The following is a 9,815-nucleotide window of genomic DNA, read 5'->3' as shown; positions in this document are numbered from 1 at the left end:
CATCATGCAGTTATAATCCCAACACAGCATTTGGAGGAAATCATAAACTCCAAGAACAGAGCTCAGGTCATCAGACCTGACAAGATTGTCCTCTGCCTGAGATGGGAATACAGCCTTCATTTAGATGCATTTTTGGAGAAGATAAAACCATGTTTCAGTTGTGTCAAGGTACAACTGTGCTGTATAATTATCCCCCAAAATGGTAGTTTCTACACTGTAGTATCTGTGCCATTTGCTGGGGAGAACTGCTGGGGTGCAGGGGAAACACTCTAGACATGTAACAACGAGGTTCTCCTGTTAATTGCATAACACTCAACTGAGAGCAGAGATGTTGCCTGCATGTGATATTCTGCTGTGGATTTTGCCACTAATGTGTTAAGAAAATGACCACAGTTTTCTTCTTTGTTAAAGCAGAAGCAGGAACTGTGGTGTTGGGGTAGGAGTTTAGCAGGTTATGAAGAATCTTTCTATTCATTCACTTAGTGCAAGAGTGAGTGGATTGCGGGGGCACGTTTGATAGGATTTTACCATAGAATGGTATGAAGCAGCTGTATTTTATAGGCAGTATGCTGCATTAAAACTACAGCGCATCATGCACATTCCCTCTGGCCTAAGGAGTGACACACTAGGACAAGCCATTGAGCCCACAACTGCTGCACAGCTTTGCAGAGTGCTCTTGGACCCCTGCCATAACTCAAGTGAGCAGAACCAAAACTCAAGCTCAGGTGACCTAGGTCATCTAAAGCGCTAACCTCTAGGACATGGAACCAGTCTTGTTTCTTGTTTTTAAGTTCATGGTTCTCCTCCGCCAATGATCAAAGAGCTGAAATCTGGTTCTTGTACTGAAGAGGAGTGGAGAGGCATGGGTATATATAGAAAAGGGAAGTTGTGTGCTCTCTAACAGGTGATGACTATTTCCCAAAAAGATTTGGCACTGAATAGATACAGTTCAGGGCACAGAGGGAAAGAGGGAGTAAACGAAGAAGTCCATAATGCATGTTGTTCCATTCTCCCAGGCATCTGCCTCCAAAGTGCTGTCTCCTTTTGTTATGGTGTGTGAACTCAAGCTATAAGCTGCACCAATAGCAGCCACCAGCACTTGCTACAGTTTTATAAAGCCAATACTGAGCATTCTTGAGGGACCTTAATTTTGGACTTTCAGTGAAGCTCCCTTTGTTGGTATTTCAGATGCCACAGAGCTCTTACCAGTACTACGTTGTGACATTCTGTAGTTCTGTACACATGTGGTTTCTTAACAAAGTCCCTGTGGTTAGCATTTAGCAATACGCCTTCTCTGAGGTAAACAACTTTACTCCCTTGTCTCTCTTCTTTTATTCTATTAAATTTTGGCTAGAAACACAGCAAAATACAAGCAGAGATTTTATCTGCAAAACATTAGGAAAGTGTTTTCATTATTAAAGTGTACTTAGTTGCTGGCCAAAGATGCTGGCCTGTTTGACAGGCGTGGAGACTGATTCCCCTGTTTATCTCAGGAATGGTACAGCTTGGGCAAGAGAAGTGCAAGTTTACACACACACGAGTGCCTTGCCAATGAGCCTCAAACCTGAGCTATCCTAGATTAGCCTAAGAAAAACTGTTGCACTTAAAATATTGGGCCCAGTGCCTTACATGCCTGGCACAGCACATTAAAGCCATCAAGATATCTGACCTGGTGCAGGATGTGCACAGAGCATGTCTGGTGGCCTGCCTCATTACATGCACTGAGCACACCTGGTCTAGAGCATAGTCACCGACTTCCAGAGAACAATCAAGTGAGTGCCGAGCAAAACACCCCCAGAACAGTGTGCTTCTAGAGCTGGATCAGTCACCATGGTGCCAAATCCATTAAAGCAAAATGAAGGGCAAGCTTAAAGAGAAATCAGAGTTGGGCAGGATTTGTGTCTGTAAGGGAAGGAAAAAGGGTATTTCCATTTTCTATGCAGAGCAATACTTCAGTTGAAAAAAGAATGACCATGGAGTACCCCCTGACAGTCAATATGTATGGAAGATTACATTCACCATATTAGACAGGAAATCTTGCATAGATGATGTGATTGCATTTCAAAATGTACAGGGTTGGCGCTATGTGGGAGACCTGGGTTTGATTCCTGAACACAGGTGAGAGGAGACAATGTATTCAACAATTCACAATCCCTGATAGTTTGGAATGCCCTGGAAGCTGATTGGTTGGTGAGGAGACAATTGTAACTCTGGGTGCTAATTGCCTAGGAGAAGATGTGCTTCAGAATTCTAGAACCTGGAATTCTAGAACCTCTTTCTTGACTAGGAAAGAGGTGTTTCCTGACACTGGATAATTCTAGACACTACTGGTTAGTTGTTGAGGAGGTGAGGACTTAGAATTCAGATAAAGACAGTGGCAGATTTGTTCTTCCAAATGGATGCTCTTTGCACATATTGTCCATCAATAAACGTTATAATTGGAACTGGTCAGAAGGATCAAATAAAACTCTCATGAGCTTTTAGGACATAACAGGTGCACCTCAACCTGCATGGCTTCACAGGAAAACTTTCTGATTACACTTTCATATGTATGCCTCCTTTTCAGGGTGATTGCTGCCACCACAAAACAAATGCCTCTGTACAGTGTAACTGGCATGCATAATCTGGTGCAAACAAATAACCAAGCAAAGGAAACTAGCCATTTCAAACCTGAATCACCTTACACACAGAAATATTAGCATTAGAGAACAATTAAGAGTGTTCTAAAGAAATTAGACATTTTTCCAGGAGGGAAAAGAGGGCGCAAAAGTGCAGTAACTGTGGTCCTAACTACTCTCCCCTCTCTAATCTTTTCCTTTCTCAGCCAAGTGGCTGAGAAGGCAGCTTCCTCTCATTCTTTAATAGCCTATTGCACATTAGTATCTTTGACCATTTTCAATCTCAGTTTCACTCCAGCCACAAAATTTAAACTACTCTCCAGAAGTAAACAGCCTTTTTTATGCTGCTACTGATGACTCTTTCTCTTTCCTACATGTATCCTTGGACATAATGGACATCATCTTGGGCCACATGAATACTGTTGATTATGCATATGTCCCTGGTTCCCTCTTGTCCTACCTCTCTTGCATTCTCTGTCTCTGCTGGTAGCTCTTTTTCTACACCAAGACCTGTCCTGTATGAGGTCCCACAGAGTTAAATTTTCAGCCCTCCTATTCTTTTCCACCAGCATTCTTCTCTCTCATTCTGTATCTTTAACAATACCACTTTTATATCCCTGTTACTTAGCTGTACATATCTTTCACCACCTTTACTGACTTCTCCCACTCCACCTTTTGTGTCTTGATCAAGTAAACTTGTAGCTTTGTTCCAACTTCCTTCAGATTAATCTAAGAGAGAAGTGCTTCTCTTGGGCAAGAAATGCTTGCTCAAACACATCTTCATTTCTTCTACTTCTTTTTTCAGTTGAAGCCTCTCTCATTTGCCTCTTCTGTAGATAAGCTTAGATGACCCTTGACCTTTCTTTATTTTGCGTTGCCTATGCCTGTGAATCTTCCTACCTCACAGGGCTGTTGTGACAAGCTCCGTGTGGGTGGTACCTTGTATTTGTATTTACCTATAAAGTGCCTGACACATATATAGTAACCCCAACCCTAATAATTAATAGCTAAGTATTCCTATCAATACTTCTGCAATATTGTTCTTGGTTCACTGCTACTGTCTTCTGAAAGCCTTAGCCATTCTTTCTCGCCTCTCATCTTGGCTATTACATCCCCCTCTTCTGTGGCCTCCCTGTATCCCAGCTCTCTAAATTTCAGCAAGTGAAGGGTGTTGTTATCTATGTTCTTGCATGCACAAGAAAGCACAGTCACATCACCGCCATCCTTCCAGAGCTCTGTTTCCGCATTCATTTCTTAATCCCTTTCAAGGTTTCTTATTTTTAAAGACTAATTGTAAAACAAAAAACATGTATCTGTGCCCTTTCCTGCTCCTTAATAATGGGTAAAGAATATCTGATATATAAAGCCAGTTATTTTCACATTAGAAGTATTAGGTTCTGCTTTCTATCTTTTTCCTAGACAACTTTGGAGGATCAGGAATATACCCCATCAGAGGAGGCTGAAACCTGGGCTGTAATTCTCTCAGCCCCCAAGTGAGAAAGAAGGAAGGAGATATTGAGGCATACACAGCGTAAGAAAGGGAAGGCACTGGAAACCACCCAGTGAAAGAAAGGGTCTGCTTCAGCTGGCACTGGCCAGTGGGTCGTAGTTTTTAAAGCGACTGGCAGAGAACTGTGATTTATACCGATGAAGAATTCCAGAATGGCCTGGAGCTGCCCAGGATGGGCCCAGTAGCACCTGGCCCAGGGATCTCCCAGGTGGCCCTGGTGGAGGAGATGCCAGAGGGAAGGCAGGTGGAGTGAAGGGCCATGGGAGGGGCCTGGCACTGCCCACCAAGGGGCTGTGTGGGATGGTGAAGGGGATTGTGGGAGTGTGGCTATGGTAACTGTGGGCACGGATGGGAGGTTACTCTCTGCCCCTCCCGCCCCGTACAGTTGCCCCGCCTAACAGCTCCTCTGATCCTCCCCGAGCCAACAGGACACGCTCGGCTGGCCTACTCTTGTTCTCATTGGCTGGACTAGTTGTCAATCTGCGCTCCTCCCTGACTGAGCGCCCACTGGCTGGGCCCTTCACTCTCGAGCGTTAGCGAAGAACGCTACGCCCTCTTCCTAGAGGCGCCGCTCTCCTCCTCGACCGCTGTTGGTTATGGTTGGAGTCAATCAGGAGCAACCCGTGTTTCTATTGGTGGGCTGTATGGAAAGGGGGAGGAGCTGCTCCTTGGCCGCGGCCGCTCCGCCCGGCTTGAAACCTCGCAGTGCCGGGGAGTTAGAGGTGTTAAAGCCGGAGCAGCGCGGCGGGTGAGCGCTGAGTCTGTGCAAGGAACCGGCCCCGAGGACCAGTCTCTCACCGCAAGGAGCAGGCGCCGCCGCCGCGGCTCTTCCCAGGCTTTGGCCGGACTCAGGTGAGGTGCGGGCGGGGACGAGGAACGCAGCGCTCGCGCTTGGTTCTTAGGGTGGCGTTGGCGGCTTTGAGAGTGGGCTGGGTCGGGCGGGTCTGCTCCGGTGCCTGGCAGCCGCTTGCCTCGCCCGCGGACTGGGTCCCGGGCCGTGGGTTTGCCCGGCCTGGCAGCAGAGCCGTTACCTGCCGCCTCTCCCCATCGGCCGGGGAGCGGATAGGGGGCATCCGCGGGGGCACGGAGGTCGCCCCCGCCCCGTGCAGGGCAACCGCGGCGGCAGCCCTGCCCACAGGGCCAGCCCTGGCCCGGGGCAGCGAAGCACGTGCCCGCGCGCCTCTCGGCGGGGGGGTGGCGCTGGGCCGCGGGCGGTCCCTGCCCGGCGGTGGGGGAGTGCCGCTCGCGCGGGGTAATTTTTCTCTTCAACCCCCCCCTTGCCCCCCAGCCCGCCCGCCCGCCAGCCAGCCAGCGCGAGTAACGGGCGGGCGAAGGGAGCGTTTGGCAGCTGTCAGGGCTCCCGCCTGAGTCACGGGCTGACAGTCCCGCTGCAGACATTGCAATGGGCTTGGCTTCCGCCCTCCGAGCCAGACTTCCTCATTCGCCTCGCTCCAGCTGCTCCCGCCGCGGGGAGGGAGGGACAGGGGCAAGATGAAGCTTGCAGCGTGCAAAGGCTTGGAGAGCGCGGCGCTTTCCTAGCCCATTCCAGCGCACCAGGGGGGAACCCTCCCGCTTTGTCGCCCACCTGCCTCCGCTAGGCGTAGAAAGAAACAGGTTCCCCAGCCCTTGAGGGTGAAACGTATACGTACCCAGTGGGTTTAATCAGGAGTGCTCCTGTCCTGATCTGCCTCGACGCGGTGTGAAATGAGCCTTGCAGCGGTATCTTGTTCTGCCGAATACACAGTGTAGTTTCGTGGTAACAAGGTGCGCTGGTCAGGTTAAGGAGGCTGTTCTCACAATGGCTACTGGTACCCTCTTCCAGCCCCGTCCTCCTGCTGAATCACCTTGGTGCTTATCTGCATTGCTTTTTTCTTGTTTGTCTTTCTGGCCTTGCCGCACCCAGAGTGGGCTAAGAATCTAGGTTTTTGTGGGAGAGACTGTTGATCAGGTCTGTCTTATCTAAACTGATGTGCTAAGTAACGCATGATAGGTTTGAACTTCGAAGCTGAACGGATGTTATCCTAGAAGAAGTCCAAACCAGCAAGCCCTGGCGCCCTGCCCTTCTCTGTAAAGAAGGTGCAGAGTAATTTGCATTGAGGTGTGGAGCTTGAGGAACCATGGTGTTCTAAGATTAAAACACACATCTGTAATTCTTAAAATACAATTTCTTCCCTTACGCATAGGTGTGATGCTGTTTGAGTTACTTTTAAGTTAAAAGTAAAAGCCCTGTAATCAGTTTCTGCCTGTGTAAAGATACTTTCTAACTTAGTCTCCAGGGAACAATGTGACTAAGTTAATTTATCTGTGGCACTCCATTGAAAGCTGCAAACCTTGATGCAGCCTTGTATTGATTCATATGCTCACTTTCTGGAGTTGTGGCACTCAAAATCTTATGCTTCGCTGAGATGAGATAAACAGATGTTTCTGCTACGTGGGGTGTTGAGAGGTAATATTTGGAGGAAAAGACACTTAATAAAAGTAAGTGGGGCTACTTTGGTAATTAAGTACTTCGAAGTTGTGCAGGATAATGCTAACAGTCGTAGATAGGCACATAATACTACTGGGCTGGATATTCTGGCCATGTGAAATTGCCTCTGAACTACATCTGTAGTAAACTGTACAGTTTACCTTAAGTCATGGAAGCGTCACATCAAGAGAGGCTAGTTAGAGTGGATTGTTTCTCCTGAGCAGCTTGGGTTACTTCAACAGATATGTATAGTCTGCAGGCAGACACTACCAAAAAATCACTTGTCTAAGATTTTCAGTAGTTTTGTTGGAATCAGTGTAGACTCATGAATGGTACCAGATAAATAGCTGTGAAATGTCTGGACCTTTTAAACTGGATATGACTAACAAGTTGAATTTCTTGTGTAGTGTCCTCTCTCTAAATGTTTAACTTGTCTTGCCAAGAACTGATATTGTAAGTTTTCAGGAGAAGGTACTGACCTTGTCCTCAGGCTTGCATGGCCATATAGTGCACATCTGTTCCTATATAAATAATAGGATGACTGATACTTGTATTAAGTTTTTTTTTTTTTTGCTGATTACTCTTATTCCAGAGGAAACTTTCTAGGTCATTGATACTAGGAGTATGGTTCTGCTTACCTCATGTTTGGTTCAAGTTAAACCTTCAGTAAAGTAGTTAGACCCTTGTCAGCTTGACATCTTTATCCTAGGAGAGGCGGGGGGCGTGGCTGTTGAGAATACATAATTTTTCTCATCCTTTCTAGATGTATTCTGATTGGCCGCCTTAGAATGGGCTAAAGAAAACAAGTCGATGTATTGTCACAACTAAGCCTGCATTGTAAAGCAGCTCGTAAATAATGAGAAGGCCAGGAAACGGTTTATCTACTATGTAGCATTAGGGAAGGCACTGTACATATACCTTCACTTTGGAGACATCAGTCATCTATGGGTATGTCCACGCTGCAATTAAAAACCTGAGCTGTCATAAATATAAAGGGAAGGGTAAACACCTTTAAATCCCTCCTGGCCAGAGGAAAAACCCTATCACCTGTAAAGGGTTAAGAAGCTAGGATAACCTCGCTGGCACCTGACCAAAATGACCAATGAGGAGACAAGATACTTTCAAAGCTGGAGGGGGGGAGAAACAAAGGTTCTCTCTGTCTGTTTTTTTTGCCAGGAACAGAAAAGGAATGGAGTCTTAGAACTTAGTAAGTAATCTAGATAGATATGTGTTAGAGTCTGTTTTGTTTAAATGACTGATAAAATAAGTTGTGCTGAATGGAATGTATATTCCTGTTTTTGTGCCTTTTTTGTAACTTAAGGTTTTAAGGGATTCTCTGTGTTTTGAATCTGATTACCCTGTAAGGTATTTACCATCCTGATGTTACAGAGGGGATTCTTTTACTTTTTCTTCAATTAAAATTCTTCTTTTAAGAACCTGATTGCTTTTTCATTGTTCTTAAGATCCAAGGGTTTTGGGTCTGTGTTCACCTATGCAAGTGTTGGTGAGGATTTTTATCAAGCCTTACCCAGGAAAGGGGGTGTAAGGTTTGGGGAGGATTTTGGGGGGAAAGACTTTTTTCCAACGGGCTCTTTCCCTGTTAGACGCTTGGTGGTGGCAGCAATAAAGTCCAAGGGCAAAAGGTAAAATAGTTTGTACCTTCGGGAAGCTTTAACCTAAGCTGGTAAAAATAAGCTTAGGGGGTTTTTTCATGCAGGTCCCCACATCTGTACCCTAGAGTTCAGAGTGGGGAAGGAACCCTGACACGAGCTCTAGGACCTTGCAAGGTGGGAGGGTTCCAGAGCCTGGACTGCAGCCCAGTGTCTGCACTGCACTTAAACAGCCCCTTAGCCTGAGTCCTGTGAGCCCATACCCGTGAGCCATGAGTTTTTAATTGCAGTGTAAACCTATCCCATATGTCCTCCTAAGCATTTGTTTCCCTGGTATGAAAAATGCCAGGGGACTGAAGGTCTGGTGTTAAAACTCTGTAGTAAATGGCAACTAGTACTTCTCTTAAGTTGTAAGTTTTTCTGGTGTTCTCTGTGTAGTCAAGAGCTGCAGGTGTTCAAAGCAGTCAAGCATACTGATAATGCAAATGCTCCTAGTCTGACTGCTGAGGCCTAGTATTAGTACTGTAACAGGCAGTATGAAAGCACAAAGCATTATTTTATTGGTCTTGCTTTAAAAATGCCATATTAAATGATGCAATAAATCCTATTTCATAGGATAATTCTCTTCCAAACTATCTCCATGAAGGTGAGAACATGAGTGTACGTGCCTGCATGGCTTGCTGTTTGAAAATGTGAGAGAGAAAGCTGCTATAGTGTCTAAAATATTTCAGACACTGATTGGACACCAGTCTGTGGGAGGTGTCAGTCTCATGACCTTCTCAATATGCTAAATTGCTGGGAGATGAACGGTGTGACTAGTTTCTTCTGAGTTTTGCTACCTCTAACCTTCTAATTAGGCTGGAATGACTTTAAGACTCTTGAGTATGAGTGGCCTTCTGAATCTTTCTCTTGCCCAGGATTATGTAACTTTTAGGAATCTGTATGACTTTACCATGGTGAGATCATAAAATGGACTTGCTGGAGGTACAGGAACGCTCCTGTGGTTAATCTAGGACTTAATTCCTCTTTAAATGAGAGTTATGGTGCAAAAATCTTCCTATAGTAGGTCTACATTCTTACAAGACATCTTCAGGTCGTCTTAGAGGAGAGGCTCTCTAACAGCTAAACTTCAAGGTCCAGAAACTGGTGTGAACCTCTTCTGAAAGATGTCTGAATCCTCCAGACTGAATGTAAAATTGAACATGGTCTTGTGCATTGTAAGTGCAGTGCTTAATCCGAAGGGTGTGAGATGGCACTGAGGGTTCTTCCTGACTTCTGATGTGGATATCTTGTTAACCCACTTGCCTGATGTTTATTTGCAATTTAAAGCATATATGCAAACAGCAGCATTGCATAATAAGTGTTAGAGAAAATTTTTCCTTGTGTTCATTTTCAGTAATTCCTGTGGGCTGGGATAAAGCTGTAATGGTATTGCATTGCCTGCAGCAGCATTGTTTTTGCTGGCAATCAATCTAGTTGTGTGCTGGCTTGAGGTGACCTTGCATCCTCAGTTTCTTTTTGGTCTGAGCATGCTGTCCGGTAGGACTAATTCAGTCTTCTGGTGCAAAAGGATGTGGAAACTAACAACCTATCTTAGAGTGGTATCCAAT

At 45.8% G+C, this 9,815-nt stretch overlaps 1 protein-coding gene across 2 annotated transcripts in view; it reads left to right on the top strand.

The window, feature by feature from the left end:
• Window positions 1–4,821: 4,821 nt before the first annotated feature.
• The window catches only part of MYH9 (myosin heavy chain 9), a 98,662-nt gene continuing 93,668 nt past the window's right edge, over window positions 4,822–9,815 (top strand). For both annotated transcript variants that reach the window (XM_074941511.1, XM_074941510.1), the window contains exon 1: window positions 4,822–4,980. The gene's annotated coding sequence lies outside the window, so the exon portion shown is untranslated. The remainder of the gene's footprint in view (window positions 4,981–9,815) is intronic.

The sequence above is a fragment of the Natator depressus genome, chromosome 1 (assembly GCF_965152275.1).
Source record: "Natator depressus isolate rNatDep1 chromosome 1, rNatDep2.hap1, whole genome shotgun sequence".
In the NCBI taxonomy this organism is placed as follows: Eukaryota; Metazoa; Chordata; order Testudines; family Cheloniidae; genus Natator; species Natator depressus.
Note: the sequence above shows the minus strand (reverse complement) of the source record. Positions and strands in the feature narration are given on the sequence as shown.